The sequence below is a fragment of the Charadrius vociferus genome, unplaced genomic scaffold (genome assembly GCF_000708025.1).
Source record: "Charadrius vociferus isolate BGI_N301 unplaced genomic scaffold, ASM70802v2 scaffold217, whole genome shotgun sequence".
Taxonomy (NCBI): Eukaryota; Metazoa; Chordata; class Aves; order Charadriiformes; family Charadriidae; genus Charadrius; species Charadrius vociferus.
Window position 1 is genome coordinate 3310239 of NW_009649190.1, and position 22850 is coordinate 3333088.

The following is a 22850-nucleotide window of genomic DNA, read 5'->3' on the forward strand; positions in this document are numbered from 1 at the left end:
TATTTTCCTTTCACTGACTTAATATAACCATTATCACATTTTTGCAAAGTTGCCAAATACACCTTAACACGCCGCTTGGTTTAAAACCCCTGAGGCAGAGGCCATGGCTGAACTCAAATTGTAAGGTGTCATGGACTGTTAAATTGATTATGTGCATTTAGGTTTTATAGACAAAGGAACTAAAGGGCAGAGCATGACACATGCTTATCCAGCAGATCTGTGGCAGGGATGAGAACAGAGCACGCATGCCTTGACCTCAATCTTGCATGTAAGCCAAATGCAGTGTCTCTTGATTTAACCTGTAAATTCAGTGGACAGTTGCTAGAGTTATGGTGTCTCCTGTTAACCAAGACCACTAACACACCAGGTATTTGGAGCAGCATTTTCAGCTCATACAGTTATGTATGAAATACTAAGAATAAGTATAATCTCCTAGGAAGAAGTCAAATTGTTCAAATAAAGTCATCTTAATTCTCAATTGCTGTTCCAGGTGTAAACAGACCCCTTGAACATTACTATATTGAGTACCTCCATCCAAGCCCAGAAACACAAAGGAAAAAAAAAAAAAGAAGACACACTGACCAAGGCAGATTTTAAACTATTTCATGTCTAGCCAGCAATAACATAGGGAACTGCCTCACCCATGTTTTCAGCCATGAAGATGGGAGTATCTGCCTAAATCATATCAAGCCACTTACTGTTGTGAATATAAATTGTACTGATGACACAACAGGGCAATATAAAATATGGAGAGAACATAAGTGAGACAAATGCAATAAAATTGATAAAATAATTCACGAAATAAGCATGGGCACTTCAGACTCTGCAACCTACAGTCCTGACCTTTGATAGTCAAGAACATGACCGAAGTGTACTGCATATCTTCCTGCCTGTCCATTAGGGCTTGCTTTCCTTTCAGCTGGGAAAGGCGAGGCAACCTTAGGTCTCATCATACAGACAGAGTCTTGGCATATAACAAGAATTTCTACTAAAGACTCAAAGTTCACTGCCTGGAAACGCCTGGTCACACAGATTGCAGTGACCATGAACCATAAGTACAGACATAAAAAAATGACAAATGCAGTCCTATGACACAGCACACATTGTATAAGAATTTAGAGCACTGTGTATTACCTCTATAAGACCTTATCCAGAATTAAGCTTACTAATTCCAGTTACCTGTTTTCACAATGAATTTGGACTACTACAGGTCAGAGAAGGGCTAAGATGATCAGAGGAATGAAGGTTATCTTACATGAAAGGCACAAAATTCAGAAAAAAAAGATAAAGGGCAGAGAGAAGTCTTTAGACCGCTGAACATGAATATAGCAGGGTATGAACACTGGAGGGAGGAAAGAGCTGTTGAAGTGCAGTGCAGACTGAAGAGCCAATGGATATAACCAGGCCGTAAATAAGCATAGACTGGACCCTCCATGAGGCAAGTGCATTTCTAGAATATGCAGCTCATACAGGTAAGAGAACAAAACATCCTAACCAATTTTGATGAAGCTGGCACATTTATAAACAGGGTGATATGACAATATGCTTAGCACAGCAGCTTGGATTTGATGATCTATGAAATCCTTTCACTTCTGTCATCTTTTGCTAAGTGATTACCCTAGTGATTGAATTAGGAAAATTCATGTATCACTACAACAGCAAAACATATCATGGGCTGAAGTCAAACAAGGAAGGTCTTGTCAGCATATTTATACTGTTTTATGGAGGGGGGTGGGGAGGTGTTTGTTTTGCATTGGGGTTTGGGGTTTTTTGTTTGGTTGGGGTTTTGTTTTGGGGTTGGTTTTGGGGGGTTGTGCTTTTGTTTTGGTGTGTATTTTTAATTTGTTGTTTGGGGGTGGTTTTGTTTTGTTGGTTTTTTTGGTAGGGGTTTTGTTTTGTTATGATCCACTTCCCCAAACCTGAGTCATAGAATCATAGAATTGTCTAGGTTGGAAGAGACCCTTGGGATCATCGAGTCCAACCATCTACCCTGCTCTACAAAATTCTCCCCTACACCATATCCTCTAACACCACATCTAAACATCTCTTAAACACATCCAGGGATGGTGACTCAACCCCCTCCCTGGGCAGCCTATTCCAATGCTCAACCACTCGTTCTGTAAAAAATTCTTTCCTAATGTTCAGTCTAAATCTACCCTGTTGGAGCTTGAAGCCGTTCCCTCTTGTTCTGTCATTAATTACCTGTGAGAAGAGACCAGCACCAACCTCTCTACAGTGCCCTTTCAAATAGTTGTAGAGAGTGATGAGGTCTCCCCTCAGCCTCCTCCTCCTCAAACTAAACAGTTCCAGATCCTTCAACCACTCTTCATATGATTTGTTTACTAGGCCCTTCACCAGCTTCATAGCTTCTAGTGTGGTTTCTTTCCATACAGTTCAAAGCAAGGTTGTGCACAAGAAAGAAAGAAAGAAACAAGAGTCCTTTTCAGGTGCTGTACCACACACAGCCCCGGAACCAATATGGAATGAGGAAGAAAGCGTTCATCATTGCTGACTGGCAACAGGCATCTGCTCTATGTCTGCCACTGCTGCTGGCTTCACCCCCCACATCATCAACAGCCACGCTGCTTGGACTTCACTCACTAAGCTGCAGAGGAACACTGGAGCTGGGGTTTGAAATGCCCAGTTGCTGTGTCCACCATCACAGAGAGAGTCATTTTGCCAAGACGACAGGCGGAGACCACTTGCTTCTTACAGACACTGCTTCCTACAGACACCTTCTCAGATCACTGAAAGCCCCAGGCCTCCAGCTGCCTTACCAGACAGCCAAGAACATTTGGATGTCACAATACCTTCCAAAAGTAGCTAAATACATCACCGTGATTGATTAGCTAACATATCTGTCCCTGTGAAAGCAATTTCAGAGTTAAACTGCACAAAGACTAAGCCCACATGACTGTATAGATATTCTACGTCCCCCAGCTTTCTTGTATCTAATGTGGACAGGTGGGGTTTTTGCATTTTTTTTGTTTTGTTTTAAATACAGAATTGAATACTGAACCATTCACAATCTCCAGCTTCTTCTCAGGCAGCCAGGTTCCTTCCTGGGTTAAAGTCTCATACCCATCATCTTTACACTCAAGAGGGTATTTTTATTGTAAATCAGTAAGGAGGAAGAGCATCCTCCAGAATACAAAGTGGAAAAAATTATTCTAACTAATAACTCCCCCCAAAAGACCACATAGGTAGATCAAAAGATTCTTATCCTGATCAACCAATGAAGAGTTTGTGGGTCCAAAATCTTCATTTCTTTTAATTATATAAAGTTGATTGTTAAAAAATACTGCTTCTTCTTGAGCTTTACCAGGCTGATAAACTATCCTTCCCCTTGATCTCTGACCCAATGTAACTTATTTCTCCCATGAAAAGTTGGGGGACAGCAGAATCTATCATTTAACTGTTTGAGTTCATGTATAACAACATCAACCAGCTGCCTTTAGAACAGTGTAACAGAAGACGTGAGTGCAAATTGAAGATGAGAAATTTGTCACCACCAGTAGAAACAATTTCATTCCAGATAACATGGGTGATATACACCTATTCCTCATATTTTAGTTCTCCTTACTTTGCTTTATTTATGTGCCATAAAGCTGTAATTCACCAGTGAAGAATGAAACACTTTATTGAACATCTATACAGTATTTACACTCCCTGCATCAGATGCTACTTTTTCATCATAATGGGACATATTGGGAAGCCCAGAGCTATGAAGATTTATGGACTTCTGGACTGCATTGGTAAAAATATGGAGGACCGCGAGCAGGCTCTCGCAATGAGCCTAATCTAGTAAACTTTCATGTTAATTAGAAATCTCTGGAGGGTTTATGGGTAACAATTTAAGTTAATGGGAACATCATTCTCTGTCATCCATCATTTCTGTAGGGACAGTAACAATTTAGGAAGAAAAAAAGAAATTAAAATAAAGACAGTGTCTGACAAAGGAATTTCAAAATGTTGTAATCATTTCAACTTGTAGGTTTTACCAGAAGTTTTGCCTCCCAGAATTTATGATCAAGTCAGCTTGTAGCATTTTTTTTTCCTTATGACAATGGCATTCCCTAAGAGGAAGAGCAATTTTAATTTAAAATAAATAAATAAAAATAAAGGAAAACATAATACCTCAGGGAACTGATGATTAAAGAATCTGTTGCTTCCAGAATATGTTAGCATTTCAGGTCAAACTTCAAGCCTGTCTCTTGCAGGTATTTAGGTATAAGCTTACTCATATGCATGGACAGCCCCATTTAGGACAGCAGTGCTGTTTGAGATGAGTCAGATTAAGCCCAGGCTTGTATCTCTGGGGGAACACAGCCTCAGCTACACCAGAAAAAAGGCTCCTAATTTTACGGTGGAGCCAGATTCCTAAATACATCAGCTGTGATGTGGTCGGTTCTGACAGACAGGAGCAAAGGCAAGGGCAAAAAATGCCTCCCAACACAGCTGGCAAATCACCACAAAAACATAGATGACTGCTCACAATAGGTGGTTTTAGCCAATGCTGGGCAAAACCACCTCGGTTTAAAAATACGGTTGGGAATAACAGTTTTGGAATCATCACCCAAATTTATGAGAGATTAATTGAATCATACGTAGATCCTCAGGATAATCACCAGGAAATTGATTTGTATGCTTTGCTACTAATGTTGTTGGCGCTTCTTTTTATCCTTTTGATTTAGTTTGAAAGAACAATCCTCATATAAAATTTCACGTCATGTCAATTCTGTGTTATATAGAACCCATTTGCTCAGATGAAAACTGTTAGCTTTACTTGTACTAAGTTTCAAGACTCACAAAACATGAGAATGTAAGTATTACGTGGATGTATCTTGAAGTAACTACATCTATGCACATCTAACTGAAATTGGTTCCTTAGCAAAAATCTCACCTGTTTGATTTTCCTGGCCAGGTACCATAGTGCCGCTTTGGTGCAACTACCCACTCTCAAAACAGAGTAACAGGAGTGAAAAAAGCAGAGAAATTAGCAAATCACCCTGTTAATAACCCTTTCTCCAGAGCCAAGCTCCATGTGATTTGGACTCTTTCCAGGGCTGCAGATTAAGATAGGCAGCACATGTCAAGAACACCTGAAGCAAAAGAGAAATGTTTGTTTTACCTACAGCCATCTCAGCATGTCAGGAGGAGTGAGAAACAGTTGTTTGGCTAGCCCAGTTTGCCTCACTTCTGTGGAAAGACTAATGATGGCATAACAAAAAGCTTAATCGCTTATTAAAGCATGAGTGTATTTGTCTCCTTTTACCGTAAGAACACTGTGAGAGACAAAAAGCAAGCTGTGACATAATAGAGGCAGAATGAACGGCAATAGATCACTTTAGAGATTTAAATAATTCAAAGTTATGTGGATCATGTATGGTAACATCACTGCAGATAAACCGGATTGTAAGATCCAACTTCAATTATTCATTGCTCCCTCAGCCCATTCACAGAGAAACGCTTTCCTAAAGAATTACACTGAGGATTACGTATTTGGTTTCCTAGGAGCAGAAGATGGTGCTTCATACAGTTAAGCATCAAGGAATTTTATCCACAAGATTACCAAAAAGGGCCTAAAGAAACAAGTCATACCAGGGCAAGTCCTAATGATTGTCTCTCAAGAAAAACTCCCGGATTGGACTGTCACGGAATTTGGTTGTACAACTCAGGAAATTTCTCAATTAAAGAAAAGCAAAATGATCAGTTAAGCAGTGATTAACTATGATAGTTGTGGTACTGCAAGAGAGAAAGAGAGAGAGAGAAAGAGAGAGAGAGAGAAAGAGAGAGAGAAAGAGAGAGAGAAAGAGAGAGAGAAAGAGAGAGAGAAAGAGAGAGAGAAAGAGAGAGAGAAAGAGAGAGAGAAAGAGAGAGAGAAAGAGAGAGAGAAAGAGAGAGAGAAAGAGAGAGAGAAAGAGAGAGAGAAAGAGAGAGAGAAAGAGAGAGAGAAAGAGAGAGAGAAAGAGAGAGAGAAAGAGAGAGAGAAAGAGAGAGAGAAAGAGAGAGAGAAAGAGAGAGAGAAAGAGAGAGAGAAAGAGAGAAGAAAAAACAGAACACAAACAATAGCCACCTAATTTACACCTTTTTTATGGAGAAAACCTGTGGTCACAGATGGCACCTCTGACAACAAGGTTGATCTCAGCCTCAAGATTCTTAATTCTCCAAACTGAAACATGTTTTAGGGTGTATCTTAGGTAAATAAACCTTTAAAGACAGGGAATGAGATCTCACTAATCTGTAGAAGGCCCCTTCATTTACCATGAAAAACCTAATGATTTATAAATGGCAAATATCTGTGATTGTACCCATGTCCTGTGACATCAGATTAAAAAAAGTTTATCTGAATTTGTGGGAGAGGTGCTTATTAAACTCTAATCAAGTCTTATTATTTGTCCAGAATCTCACTTTGATCTACAATCCCTCTGCAGGCCCATGTTTTAAGCAAATTTACCTTATACAGGTTTTGCCACTGTTCCAAGTTACAATCACTTTTCAATTTTTACTTAACGCACTATCTTAAAATTTTAATCCAGTTTCCTGGTGGAACCTCATGATTTCAGTCATGATCACGTAGTCATGATACGGTCATCACTGTGCTGGGAAAGTACGGGTTTGTTGTCAATCTTCATGCCTTATTGCAGAACCTATTCTGTCCGGGCTTTCCTACCTGCCTGCTTGCTGCTTCCTTGCACAAGAAAACAGGATATTCATCTTCAGCTCATGAATAAGTAGTCTGTTAGTGTTGAGACAGAGTAATTTGTCAATATTCTTGTAGCAGCAAATTCCCAGAGTATCTTTAGAAGTCCTTTTCCAATGCTAAAGAGGAGATAGCCCTGAAATATCTGTCAGATTCATTAAATTTAATAAGAATCAATACTGTTTCAAATAAAGGCTCATTTCTTTGGCTCTTAAACCGCTCAAGCTCTTAAAACAGTCTTAAGACTTAATTACTTCTTAAATGGTTCTTTGAATTTAAATAATGTTTCAAAACAGCATTGTATTTTATAGAGAGGCAGTTCTTTAAGTTTCTTACAGAAACTTGTGAAGTATTGCCAGATCAATTCATTCCAAAAAAATACGCGTTCAAATGACTTCTTATATCAGTAACTACTTGTGGCATCATATAACCCTGCCGTATTGTACCTAACTCATCTCACTATTCACTTAAGAAGGAAGAAAGAGAAGTACGTGACAGTTTCTATTAAGACACGTTTGCAACACATGTCCAATACAGAAATCAGTCCTGACTGGGAGTGTGCTTAATCACTTGCTTCAATCCACTGCAGTCAAAAGAACACAAATATGTGCTTTAAGTCCCTTCCCAAATACATACGGGCTGTTAGCTAAAGCTTAGGGATGACTGAAAAGAGCAACATAGTCATTACCAAGCAAAGTATATCGTGACTGGAGTATTTTCGCCCTGACCAGACGGTGCTCAGTATGAAATAGTTAATCACACTTGATAGATGACTTTGAAAATAAGGAGTAATTTTCCTCATCATTCATTTATCTTTGTCAGTGTCTCAGCTTTCAGAGCACAAATGAGAAGACTCTCCAACAACTGCAACATCAGAAAAAAAGAGCAGCAAGGGGGACAAAAGCACTTCATTGCATTGGCATCTTTTTTCATGCCTCAGTTTCTCAGGATTTTCAGTTGTCCATTCCAATTAGGAGACAATTATGGGAGAAACAGGAGCAAAGTAAGGATGGAGACCTGACAAAGAAATTTTGTTGGAGAATGCAGGTATGAAAATTCAACATAAAGCTAGTGGGCTTAAAATGCAGGGCTTTGCCAGCAGCCAGCCAAGGCTCTGAAACAAATTCCCACAGGAATTAAGGGCTATCACAAATGGCATAAATTCTCACTCCAAATGCAGTTCACTTTTCTTCTGTCCATCTTGCTTCCCCGTAAGCAGAAAACAATCCTATCAAAATGAAGTATTCCTACTAAGTATCTAATTTTTCATGTAGGGAAGGAACAAGCCCAATATGACAGATGCTAGTAACTTCACATACCATAAACTTGCAAGGTACTCATATACTTCACAATGAAAGCAGAATGAGAACCTACATAAAATAGAATACAATACAACAAGAGCAGTGCAGGAGGGAGACTGTGACAAGGATATCATTACTGGGAGAGCAGGATACAAAAAAAGCTACTGAAGACATGCTGCTGCAGCTGAATTATGTAGAGCTCTGAAAAAGAACAAGCTCAATTTTAACACGCTGATTTATTCTCTGTTTCTCTTTCCTCACTTATGACGTAATCATTAATCAGCTACTTTTACAGTGAGAGAAACTGGTTTTTGATTAAATTAATCATGAATACAGTCCAGAAATAGTTCCCTGCAAGTATTCTTTTGAGCAAACACTTCACTCCCACAGCTTTTCACAAAAAGCTCCACAGCGGATAAAATAGGTACAAATATGATTTAAGCAAAACTCTATTTAGCAATTGTCAAAACACTAGTGAGTAGATTTCCTCATTATTCACTCGACTCTGCTGGTATCTTCGCAGTCAGGGCGCAGATGAGAACCCTCAGCTGCACCGCAACAAAAGCGGGAGGAACAGAGAAATTTCTAGCTGGGCTGGAAACCTCTCTCCTCACCTTGGCGCTAGGTAACTCTGCATTTAAGGGCCAGAATTGTTTCTGGCAATTCTCAAGAGGCAGAGAGGGAGACGGCAAGCCAAAGAACGGCTTTTGAAGCAAGAACTGAGCTCCTGCAAAAGCCATTTCCTCGCCTACAATCACTCTTTCATCTCAGGCCATTTGTCTGATCGAAACTGCCTGACCTATCATTACTAAATAACATTACAAGGGCTGTTCTGTTCAGTGATACTTAAAGGTTTCAGGTTGTCTCTAGATTGAAATCACTGTTCTGGAGGGATTCCTGGACAAAGCTAGGAATGGGAGTCACGTGCTCAGAGCACATAAATGCGTTACCCTTTGAGCCAAAATTGAAGCTCCTTACTTCAAGAGGGTCCACACTGCACTAACATTAACGCTCATTACTCTAATTGCACATTTGGACAAAACACCTGGTTTACAAATACAATGCCAACATGCTATATGTGTTTAAAAACAACAACAAAGTCCACTGACTGAAAGATCTGAGGATTTGCCTGGAGGCTTGTGTATAACAGCCACTTTGAACAATTCTAAATTTAACCAATATGCTATAAAAACAAAATGCGCAGCACTTCATACACTTGTCACTAACACTAATTTAAACCACACTGTGGAATAAGCTATTTAAATGGGCTTGTTGACCTACTTTTTAATCCCAGCTTTTGGGGAAGAAAAGAAGAAGTAACTTAGAAGATTGTTATTTCCTATAAATCATATTTTTGTATGGCTTTTACCACACAGTATTTCATTTTATGAGGGTTTTTTCCACTGAATGCAGGTACAGATTAAGCAGCAGAGTATTAGGAGACGGAAAAGTATTTTAATTCATTATTGCCTTGAAGTGATCCTCATTGTCTGACATTTTGGAAATCATTTTGCCTATAATCAGTCTTTCTCTGTCCTCTCAGTCACTTCCATTTGAAAAGAATGAGACCATCTTAAACATGAAAAGGAGCTTGACACCATACAGAACTACTTACAAGGAAGAATAAAGGGACTTTGTTTAATTTAGTTCTTTGTCATAAAAATTCTTTCCTCAAGATCATTCCAAACAATTATTCACTTCTCTTTAATGTTTGTCCCAAGCATGTATTTTTAGGTTCTCCACTGTTCTGTTACACCCTGTACATTTAAGCTCCATTCCAAAACATTTTTCTTAGGACAACAGTTGTTCTACATATTTCTTCATAGTATCCAAGTTATAAAAGTGAACTAAAATAGGTCAAAAAAAATCCACAGTACAGTTCTTGTCAATACCTATACACTTACACATGGAAGTTGATGAACCAAGCTAACAGAACAACTTATGGGTGAAAGTAAGCATTTGCATTTTTACGGGTACATGATTAGAAACTGAGTGCAAAAGTGGGTCTCTATGGCTCAGCTTTTGTGGCAGACAAGTAAAAGGTACAAAAGAAGAAAAATACAACAGGTTTCTGACAAAGGAAAGCTGTAGAGCTGGCATGTCTCCCTGGCTTCTGTGGACTTCTGTCAGCAGGCAACAGGACAGTAAAGTCTGTCTGCAAGCTGGATGCACATCAAAAACATACACAAAATCCATCATGTTTATGACTTGATTAGATGCACAGAAGAGACCATAACATAGCTAGGAGCTAGAAAAAATGGCTTTGAACTGCTTATTCTGTTAGGCATCTAACTGTGGCAAGCTACACTTTGCCATGATCTAACTGGCTGTGCTTTAGGATGTTCATCCACTATTGTGTTTAAGTGACACAATACAAAGAAAGACAGCAGAAGACCTACCATATAGTCCCTTTTCCTTCGAGATGCAAACAGAAAGATGAAAAGGGGAAGAAAAAAAAAAATTAATTATTCGTGTGTCATGCACATCAAATGCAACTGTTAATGCTTTTATACAAGAGGCCACTGGAACTGTGCACATCCATAGGACTGAAGGCTTCATCTGAGTAAAGACTAACACATTGTCAATCTATATTTTTCTAGAAACCTATCTTTGGTAAGGAAGGAACACGTCCTGCTTTCCTTGGGACATGTGAATTTCTTGGTGGCGTGTGTGCTTGCACTTGACAAGATTAGAGAATTGTAAAGACAAGCTTCTTCCACTCAAGGATACAAGGGTAGTATTTTTAACTTTGATCATAGTGAAGCAGCAGTAAAGCAATCAAACCAACCAAGGTGGGCAGAAACAGTAGGGTTAAAAAACAAGCATTACTAAAACTAGAAAAATCACAGCACAGATCAATTTATGTGAGAGCTGGCAAGGCAAAACGGGATGAGGAAAATATATCCCTTTGCATAGTCTCTAAAGGGGGAAAAGAAAAAAGTGTCAATTATTAACACAGCAGCAGAAATCCTGTGAAAAAAACTGTATAAATAGTAAGGTGACTCCATGTAGAGTCTAGAGAATGTTAACCACATTTGTATGTGGTTAGAAGCAAGGAAGTCAAGAAAGCATCACCTGAAAAAGGTCACGGAAGAGAGTCTAGGGGCCAAACATGTAACTAGAGAAAACAATACAAATTCAGACTTTTAGTTACATTTAAGAGAAGACAGATGGGACTGCATAGACAATTCTAGACTGCACAATCACAAACCTACAGACCAAACAAGCCCCTTAACGTTAGCGATAGGAAAACTATAATGAGATATTTAAAGAGAAGCTTACTGACCCAGCATCCGTACTATTTCATTGTCTGTAAAGCTTTAGTTAGTGGAAGCCGCAGGTGCACCTCCTGTTCTTAGGGAGGGGGAGAAAAAGAGGAAAAAAAATATTATTCTGAGTAAGTCAGCCCCATTTCAGCTTATCATAGGCTGACCTATCACCTTGCCAGGAGAATCCTTTCTGGCTGAATTATGGGGGGTTGATTTTGGATTTCTGCACACTTGTGAGCTTAAAGTCATAAACTGAAACCTGGCAGGAGGCACAAAACAGATCTTCTACTTACATTTTAAGAAATATGCAATAAATTCAAGTTGCACACCAGAAGTTAAGGGAACAATTTAAATGGGTACAAACTGCATGCAGAAACAATTGAGATTACTTTCCAAGAACCTAATAACTGTCAAGGACTAGTAAAACCTGTAAGTACTCTTTAGAAGAAAGATGACACTGAGGATTAAAAGGAACACTTCATGAACAGATTGACTTAAATTGTGGGTTTTATTAGTATATAACATAGGATGTCTTTCAGGAGGCTTTCAGGTAATCAACTTGCTTTAAAATACCTCGTGTTGGCATTTTAGTCAATATCTCTATGCATCAACAAGCCAAAGCAGAGACCATTTTCTTTGTAGCAGCAGTATTTCTCACTTTAGTGCAGAGCACTGGAGACCACATGTAGATCCAGCAGCTCTGGTGGCTTTCTTTTAGCATCAGATGTCTCCAGATGAATTCTGGCTACCAAGAAGAGGATTTCTTCAGCAAACCAAAACACATTACCTAGGGTGGTGGAGAGGAGAGGGGTACAAAGGTGCAAGGGAAGTTTTGCTATGCAGAGAATGGTGCTGTGTGTCCTTCCCTCTCTGCTCCATTAACTCTGCCCATGTGGCACACGCTCCATGCCACCTACAAGGCTGCAGACCTGTCCCCTCTTCCAACGCATCTGGGGAGAAAGCTGTGTGAGATCTCCACGGCACACTGCTGACATAGGGCCCAAAACATGTGGCATTTTCCAGCAGCTTCATGTTTAGTGAACGTGAGAAGTTATACACCGGAAGCCCAAAATGACTCTTCAGGGCCTTTGAGAACCTGCCAGATGTCTTCCTTTGGAGTCCTTCAGAGGATAAAAAATGGGAGTTACATCACTTCCCTCAGCCAAAGCTCAAAAGAAAACACAACATCCTGTCAATGACAGAGTCAGGCCTTTGGCTTGCAGAGTCTAGAGAAAGACTGACTTTCTGCAAAGTGCTTGTGTGTCTTTTAACACACTCACACACAGAGGCTGTCCACAGGTATTCATCTCAGTCAGATGTTTACCACACCACTGCCAGCAGAGGTGCCCAACACCGCATATACTCACCAACATTATATTTCTTTAAAATGGTATGGTTTGGGGATCATGAAGTTACCATTGCTATTCCAAGGAACACCCCGGGCAAATTAATCTTAACTACAACTCTAACGGAATTGCTTACAGCCATAAAAAGGTATCATAATGCAACATCTGAATTTTTAAAACACATATACATGGTGGTCTTGATACTCATTTTGCACAGCATCCTTTTGTTAAGGTTTTTCTGAAGTCTGAAGGAGGGCCCCAAAGGTAGTGGAGGGTAAAAAGAAAAAAAAGTTACTGTCTTTAAGGGTGTCCTTTCTCAGAGTGACAAGGAGAAATCTGAACCTACAACTATGGGACACAGATGAGATACCTGGCTCTGTCCAAATCCCCCACATACCCCAAACCAAAACTTTAAAGCAAAATAATAACAACCCACAGGTAGCAAGAGGTGTGAAGGCAAAGGAAATCATGTGCAGAGGATTTATTCAGCCAAAGCTATGCAGACCTCATCAGCACTTCTTCTGTCAGGGAAAGGAGTTACTGCAGAGGACATAATTTTGTCCCCGAGTTAGGTCAAGCAGTATGAATTGTTTAAGTTTGCCTGCTGAAATTAAGTGGCATATTACAAAGAACAAGAGGCCAGGTCAGGGGAGGTAACATTTAGCCATATGGGCAAGGAGCCCAGACAGGGGCAGTCAGGTCTAAGAGCAGTTTATAGCTGTTCCTCAGAGGTGACAAAAGTCTGGAGGTGACACAGCAAGTAGGGACTGACTTCTTGCAGTCACTGGCAGCCAAAAAGAGCTAAACAAAATGACTACTGTGTTCCTCACAAAACCTTTTTGGGTTTCTGCTGGAGCTGACGTAATTATCAAAGTGCAGATTTTAGACAAACGTGGACTCCTTTCCAGAGGGCAAAGAAGTTAACCTGAAAAGCTCTACAAGGGAGCTACCAGACCTTCATAGCTGTCAAGGCCAGAAGGTGAATGCATCACAGTGAGTAGAGAAGAACAGTCATTTATCCCTTCATTCAGACAGATCTGGTTGTCATCTAGAAGCTTCTCTGAATGACACAAGAGACCTATCCAAAAAGCCAAATGGCAAGAAGTACTCATGTCATGGGGAATCTATTTTTTTAACAACCAGAGTTAGTATCTGTCTCACAGAAGTACATCTAATGAAAGTAGGAATTAGGGTTGGGACTCCTACTCTCATGCAATGACTTCCCTCCATCTTTATCCTTCAAAGGCAGCAATAGGATGACAGCAATCCAAAGCCCAGCTTTGATGAAGTGTTTGAGGGAAAGGGAGCAATAGCAGTTCTTTATTATCAGAGAAAACAATTAAAAAAGGAGTCAGCCTTCACCATCTATTAGCTATTTCCCAAGTAAGTTGATAAAAATAGTGACATAACTTCACCATCTCCCTTTACGCTGCTGTTTTTCCCTCGGGCTGGATTGTACACACACCCTCCCAAAGCTGCACAAACACAGGCAAACAATTATTTTTCTTCTTGAAGACAAAACATTTAGTGATGATTATAATGGAATTCATTGGCACTGAGAATACAGGTGCAGAATAGGAAGACACATAGCACAGAGCATGTTTAATCTAATCTAACAAAGTTTTCCCAACAAAGTTTTAAATACTTCATTGTTACCCCTTTATACAGTCAGCCTTTTATGCAGCATAGGCTTTTAATACACTCACCGCACAACCCATACCCGCCCACCTTGCATGTTCCTATTGCTGGATTCTGCATTTCCTTCTGGCAACTGTACCTAACCTACTTCCACAAGAGAACTAAGTTAAGTTCCCAGTTAAGAGCAGAACAGTGTTGATCAGAGAAGTCTATCACAATATGAAAAGATATGGTTTATAGTATGAAAATGGGGAGAACCAGTAGAGTGCAATTCTAGAGCAACGGCTTTTAAGGTTGTGTACTTTTTGGATATGCTTTATCTCTTGTTGTGGATGAAATCGACGGGCCTGCACTGTTTTTCAAAATCTGAAATGGACAAGTCTCTTTTTTTATGACTTAAAAACATAATTTAGCCTTTGCTGAGCAGACTTATTTCTATACACAAAGCATGCCAGTCAATCACATCGAAACAATTTCATTCAGGTCACTAAACATCCGTAGGTAGGCATGATTTAGTGCCAGGAGTGTATTATACAAGAGCACAGCAATTTTGAGGTTTGAAATTGAAATGGAAATTGCAACGTGGATGAATATTGACAGTAAGCACATACAGCAGCAGGGAGCATCCTGCACTTACTCAGGGCCATGTGACCAACCCGTTCCTGACAAGGAATCCGTCTTCCACATCATACAACAACAACATTGTGTTTTCTTAATTCAAGTTCATGTCTAGCATTTGCATGCAAGCTGCTGTACAAGCGTAGGAGTCACATGTACCAGGAAAGTTTAAAAAATGAAGTTATTACTCTTAATTTCATAGTTCTAGATTCATAAAGGCTATTTTATTCTCTTGCATAGTTGAAGATGTTTATTTAAACCTGAAATAATCTTAGGTATTCCTGGCCCCACTTTTTCTCTCTGAGGAAGAACTAGAATTGGTGATGACTTATGTTTATTGATCCAACTTTTCCAATGTCTCTGAAACACAACTCTAACACACTGAAAGGTGAGACAACTTGTTTTGGCCATTGTTCATAAAGGCCCCTTTGATACCTGTCAAATAAAGGATTTTGGCATCTTTGTACAAAAATGAACAAAATACACATCAAGTTCTTGTGATTACAAACAATTGCTTAATTAAATAAAACTGACCTGGAGTCATATCCTCTATAATACACAGTATGTTTCTGGAAGCATTATGGCTCCTAAAAACAACTTTGAAAGAAGACTTCAACTTAAAAAAAAAAAAAAAAAAAAAAAACCAAAAAAACACCACAACAAAACTGTCTCAATCAACCATCACTACTTATCTAATTTAAAGCTGGCATGGTCTGTTGACCAGGAGGCAGGAGAGAATTCCTCTAACTACTTGCTTTCTCTGTCCAAAGTGATCATTTATTTTTTACTATTCAAAAAACCCATAATCTCTGAGGATGAGGGCTATTTCTTAGCTGTGATTCTAACCTCTTGGCTGATATACTCTGACAGTCAGAAGTATTACACTGTGGAATTTTTTTTCCACATGATGGGTTTCATCAATTGCTCTCTAGCAGTATCTAAACTACTATCATGTTACACGAACCAAAGGTCATCTTTCCTCTGAAAGATTTGGGGTTATGACAAGATTTGGCCTGGTTTTAATTGACTCATATTGTCCCCTGAATCAGTCAGTTAAGGGTTCTAAAAATTGACATTTCCACAATGATTTTACTTTTCTCCTGTCCTGCAGTTACTCATCACAAATGCAAACAGGAGATCACGCTTTAAATAGAGTATTAGAGCTTTAAAATTATTGAGCAAACAATGGATAAATGAATTTTTAACCTATTTTGTATTCATCGTAGCAATGCTGAGATTAAACTGTTATACTGAATATGTATAATTAACAGACAGGCTATCGTAATTGTTTATATACCAGCTATGTTTTGAAGGGTTACTCCACAACATCCTCAGTAGCTGCTTCAAAAGAAACGATGGCAAAGCAATCTCTTGGGAAACGATCAAATGCCATTTTTAGGTGGCTAATTAATAGCTGCAACCCCCAGCACTGTAAAAGAATCAGCATGAACACTCACTTCTGTCAGAAATTTGTTTCAAGGTAACAGCTGCCACAGAACAGTGAGATGAAGAAAAATAGGTGGAATAAACACCTAACGGTCATTTCTAGTCTCTGAAATCCTCAAGGGTTCATTTCTGCAATTCTACTCAGTGCTTATATCAGCGGGACATTCTGCATTAGCATAACTTAACATAAGGAACGTCTTCAGGATTCAGGTAGGAACGTCTCAAATGCTGAGGGTGAAAAACTGGCACCACTGACACCTAGGGACTGCCACAAGAGCAGCGGGACCAAGACCTTTCCCCCCAAATGCCTAACATGCTTTCACCTTCAACCGCCCCCTCCTTCCAGCCTGATTCTTCAGCTACATCTACCTTCTCACGTCCTTTCCTCTCTCCACCCAGCCATTCCAGCACCTCACACAAGCCTGCCTTTGGCCAAGGCAAGACCCACCATTTGCAAAAACCTTTGTAAATGTTTTGTCTGTTCAAAATGGTCATTTATTTTTTTACTATTCAAAAAACATCATCCCTGAGGATGAGGTCTATTTCTTAGCCGTGATTATAAACTCTTGGTTCATATACTCTGACAATCAGAAGTATCTAAACTATCACCATGTTACACCAACCAAAGATCATCTTTCCTCTGAAAGATTTGAGATTATGACAAGACTTGGCATCAGTTTAAAGTGTGGTTAAATGCAGTGAACTGCCACCACACTGCTGCTTTTGTCCTCTACGCACTGGCAACACAGGATCACATTTTCACTTTCAAAGGCCAAAAAATCAAAGAACTAAACATTTTCCAATTCTGTTCTAAAAGAATTTCAAAGGGGAAAACAAATGGCCCATGTCTTGGGGAACATGGAGTGAAGCCAAGAAGAAAAACTGCAGCCTGCTCCCAGAAGCAATGATTCTCCCAAGTTGGAACAAGCAAAAATCCTTTGTGTGTTAAATGGATGAGAATTACAAATATATTTCTTTCACAAGTCCTTGTTAATCTAAATCACACACTTTTTCAAATTCTGCTCTTCATTAGGAAAGAAAGAAGAAAATCAAAACCAACAAAATCTAAAAAAAGTTGTTAGAAAACTAATTTTTCAGAAATAGGAAGATGCTTACATGGATAATCCTTGTTTTACTGACTTAGAAATCTCTGGTGGCAAATAATTAAACAAGATAGAAAACACCGTGTCAATCACTGAAGAGCTTTAGGCAGTACTGTCCAAAACAACTGTCACAAATTGTGACAATGCATGTCCCGGTAGAGGCTTTTATCATTACCATCATGAGCCTTGCACAGCTTAAGCATATTTCACAAACCAGAAGATATTTTGCGAGTTTGTAATATCTAGCAAATCAAAGAGAATTATGTATTCCCTGACTGTAAGTAACCATGAGTTCATTATACCTGTGAAACAGCATACAGGATAATCTCAGAAAGTCTGAAGGTATGTGCTCAGGGGGCCTGACTCCGCTCTCGCATTTTCCATGAAGTTTGAGTTAGACAAAGGTATCGGGATTCGAGCATTAAGAAGTGCAACAGGTAAAACACAATTCTTAATGCAGCAGCTACAGTTTCAGTCGAGTAAAAAAAAAAAAAAAAAAAACAAAACCAAAACCTATCGGCAATGTGGGCACTCAGCAATGGTTTAATATAGACACAAAATTTATGAATCATGGCAATTAAATAATGACTCATCAGGAGAGGCAAGTAAGGAAAATCAGTTCCTTTTTTAAACCTGCATAACATAAGAGTTCAGTGATTTATTTTTGTTTTAATTGCAGGAACATTACTTCTGAGGGCCAAATACAACATCTTAAAGAAACCTCCAATCTGCATAGACATTTACCTACATTACCCTTTTCTGAAACTGATTTTCAATTAAGTACCACGTCCACTTACCAAGTATATATTTGAACATACACCTGTGCTCCTAAGCATTCCCGCAGCAAGCCACAGACTTTCATGGATGGATTTAAAAGCAGAAGTTTCACAGTATTCTGATTCTCTGAAGTATAGGAGCTGACTGTGAGAACATATCTGACTGGCAGCAGAGTGTTGATATTTCTTCAGTCACACTCTAGTCAGAGCTGGTTAGAAATTAGGTTTCATTTCTGTTTTACTGCTTTTTTTGTTTTTCTATTTTGTTTTATAACCTAGGGAAATCTGAGTCTGCACCACTTTTTCATAACGCAGTCTCACAGCAAAACAGGAGTTGGACAAGGGGAAAAAAAAAAAAGAGGAAAATGGTGCACTCCCCACTCCAACCTCATCCTCCCAGAAAATCTGAGGCTGCAAAGATCAGTTTCCTCCTACCTACGGGTTCCCTCCATCATGAAATCTGCCGTGGGGCAAAGGAGAGAAGGAGCCTTAGAATGCTGGAGAAACAATGGCCAAGGATAGTAAGCCCGTAATATACATGATAGGTACTTCAACATTTTCCCCCAATAAATCGATAAGCAAGTTCTTAGTAATAAACCTCTCCCCTATAAATGGTAAACAAAATTAAAACGGGACTACTTGCCTTCCTCAAAAGATAAAGCTCCCTCTTATTTTGTCACCTAACTAATTTCTGCTGCGTTGGCTTCATTTTAGCTTTCTGTTTGGTATGGTGTTTCTGTTACTTTTCCAAGTAGATGTGTCCCTTCCTAAAGGGGAATTATCAGGGTAAAGAGGCTTTAAGTCCCTCCTAACACTCCATGGGCACTTTACAGACTGACAAAGGAGGTCAGGAAAAGGAAAGGAAAAGAATCTTAAAGTCCTGAAACATCTGTGATATAATACATAGCATGTCAGATACAAATGAAGACTGTACACTGCAATGAGCTTCTATTTTGTTGCCAGGGAAGAGATACTAAAAAAAAAATTATTTTCAAGCACCCCACATCATGTGGGCAAGCTGTAACTGACCATTGCTTTCTCTGCTTTCCCCCCACCCCCAACCTGCTACACACCTATATATTCCCTAATTTTAAGCATACATTTACATTTTGTCATTTTAACTACTCCACGGCAGGACTAATTTTAAGCATACATTTACAATTGCTTTGTCATTTTAACTACTCCACGGCAGGGATTAGGATCCTTCATGAGACCTTTTCATTTGCGGAACAATCAAGCAAAAATAAAAGGTTAATAGTTCAAGAGTACCTACAAGGAAAATGGACCAAAAGTCATTCTTGATATAACCTCATTGACTTCACGGACTCAGCTTTTACTGCCTGTTTTATACATAGCATCTCTGAAGTAAACAAAGCATAAGGGCTTTTAGATGTTATACACTATAACGAAATGAACCAGAATAATTACTTGTTTTAAGCACATTCCTCTGTCTTAACTTCATGATTTAAATAGAACACACTAAAGAGTAAATAATGTATATTACAAGACTAGTCGAGTCTGGCTTGCTTTCTTAAGCGTAGGTGGTGTTAGGTTAATTGGCTTTAACGCTGGGGTGAAATTTCACTATTAGCTGATGCTCCTTCTTTTAGTATTATATTCCCGCATTTACTCTAATATGATTTGCTGAATTAAGACAAGTATTGGAAAAGGTTGAATTAGCTAGATTTTACTGTGCGGAAAGAGGAAGGACAAAGACATACCAAGGGATGCTGCAAGCCTTCAGGGTAGCTAAGAAAAGAAGCTGGCAATTCATTAACAAAAAATAAACAAGACAAAACAAACAGAAACACAACAAAAAACCCAACCCCCCCAAAACACCCCCAAATCTCCCCAAAAAAATGAAAAAAAAACCCACAAAAAAAAACCCCCAAAAAACCCTGCCAGAAAACAGAAGCCAAAAAGGCCCCAAAAAACCTCACCCAAAAAAGCCAAAAAAAATCAAAAAAACCCCAACCCCCGAAACACCCATCCCCCCCAAAAAAACAAACCCCCCCAAAAAACGAAAAACCCCACAAAAAAACCTTCCCCCAAAAAAAACCCCAAAACCATGCCAAAAACAAAAAACCCACCACCAAATATAACCCTTAAAATAAAACCTCAAAAACACACAAAAAAAGCCAAAAGAAAACACACCCACAATCCCCCCCCCAAAAAAAGACAAGAGAAAAAAAAAAAAAAAAAAAAATCAGTATTGGGGTAAGCTACATAGCTCTGTGAAAAGATTAGTGATAGCTGGAGTGGGACCTTGCTTTCCAGCACGCAAGGTTCAAGGGCTCACTAATGTAAGGTCACGTTGAAATACACTGCATTTGAGATGATGTCTCCAGTGATTTACTTGAACTTTATGTTCCAGATGCCTCCATGTAAACGTATGTACCCATAACATTTCAGAGCAGTGAGAGACACTTTTTATAACCCTTTTGTTTCTGTAAAGGCCCTTATAGGAAAGGATTTAGCACGATAGAGGTTTTTTCCCTGTTTTAACATTTGCTGTTGAATCACTGTTGGACATGTTTATTCGATAAGCAGGTACACCTGTTACATTTAAAGGCAAGAAAACTGAGTTTATTTCCAAGGATCCACTGTGTGGACAAAAGATTAGTTACACAAATCAGCTTGAAAAACACCAAAACTTACAAAGCCTGGTGACCTTTGCATAACACCCTATATGATGTGGAGCATTCTTGCAGTGAATTATGAAATGGGATGAGGAGTTTAGGAAAGTGTTATTTACCCAGTCAATACAATTCTGAAGGGAAAAAGGGGCAAGAAATGTATTGTTATTTACAAGCGTACATCACAAGAAAGTTCCCCCAAAAATGTTGTCTTCAAAAGAGGCAGACATTGTGGTTCCTGCCTTCTTCTTACAAAAGCACCGCTGTGTACTAACACTTAAGGTTACAACTGAGGCCTTTGGGCATCTGCACTTGAGCAGCTCTCTCACTCAGGCAAAAAAATTATTAACTTCAGTATGCAGCATCTTAGCGTCTTTCTGCTAGTGAGCCCTTACAGAGCAGTACTATCACACCCACTCCATCATGCAGGTAGTTTGGTCAGGATATCACCACAGGGAGGAGGATATAGACACAGCACCATGAATTATTTTCTCTTCTAAATAGAGGAGGGTCAGGAGATATTACAAATATGAGATATAAAAATGAAGGGTATCTATCTAAAAACCCATTGTTGAAATTTTCATTACAGAGTGCGCAAGGAATAATTAAAGAACAGCTGTATTTCTTTGGTCTACTGACATAAACAGAAAAGAAGGAGAAGAATTGGATAAAACAGGGTAAAATTTGCAGGACATAAACTATGGTAATGAGAAGAAATTAGGAGTAGGAGATTTCAAGCTAAATGTTGTAAAATACTGACAGCTGGTCTTATCTGTTTTACCGAGGAGCTCTACCACTCGGGACACGTAATACTCGCAAGCCAAAGCAATCATGGATTTGTGGGAACATAGGTATGAACTAGATATTTTAATATTTTTAGCCTCATCTCGATTCTTGGACCACAGGCAAATGAAAAAGGGGCCCCAGTTAGCACTAGCAATGTTTCTAATATTTGCCATTCTTTTTGCAACCAGCTCAGTTTGGAAAGTTGCAGTGCTCTGAATGCAGGCAACGCTATTAATCATGTACTGTACCTTGAGATGGGTATCCAGCCCTTCTCTCCCTCACACAGGTTGAGAAACCATTAAAGAGAACAAAAGCAGAAAGGCACAGCCTGTCAAACTCCACAGCACTAGAAAGGTTATCGTAATACAGTTGCCGGCTGCTGTCTTTTCCAGCCTGTATCACAGATGAAAAATTTCATTCTTGTGACAAAAACGGTAATGAGGATAGAAAATGGCACAACATGAATCCAGCTTTCTGACAGGGTTCGTAATGAGAATCAGAATTGTGCAAAGTTAATCTAATCCCATCATAGCGTTAGAACTCAAGTCACAGGGGCCTTGCTTATATCTATAGTTTCATATACGTTATCTCAGGAGCACAAAGCTTACGCGTAAAAAAGGATACAAGAGCGGCATTTTGAAGCTGAGAGAGTCTTGCACTATCAAAAAATAATGGGGATGATCTGGTAGAAGACCAACCTCAAGCCCCAGCAGCCCCATTGTACATGCAGCTGATTGCACCATCGTAAGTGGACACGTATTAGTACAAACAGTTCTTTGTACGCATAAGTGACAAACCACAATCCAACAGTTGATTTCCTCTGATCTAGAAGATGGACTGTATGGTGGCTTTTTGTCAGTCATATGCATAAATCTCACCATTTCAAGAAAGAGATGTACTAGTGTCCATTTTATAACTGAGCTCATATTGCACGGCAACACTGTATGGTATTCTTTACATAGCAATATTTTATTATTATCATATAAAAGTTTTACTGACTTTCCAAGCTCACTTTTGAGTCTTTAGACTGTCTTCAGATTAACGTCATCTTTCTTTCTTTTCCAATCAGCTGTCATAAATGAGATCTCAGAATTTTAAGTGCATAAAAAAGTTTTCTAAAAAGTGTTGTGTTTCTGGGACATGAAAAATATAGTTTCTACATAATGTGCACAGAAAACATGGTAGACAAAAATACTGTAAAATTAGGCATTAGCTGGCAGACACATCA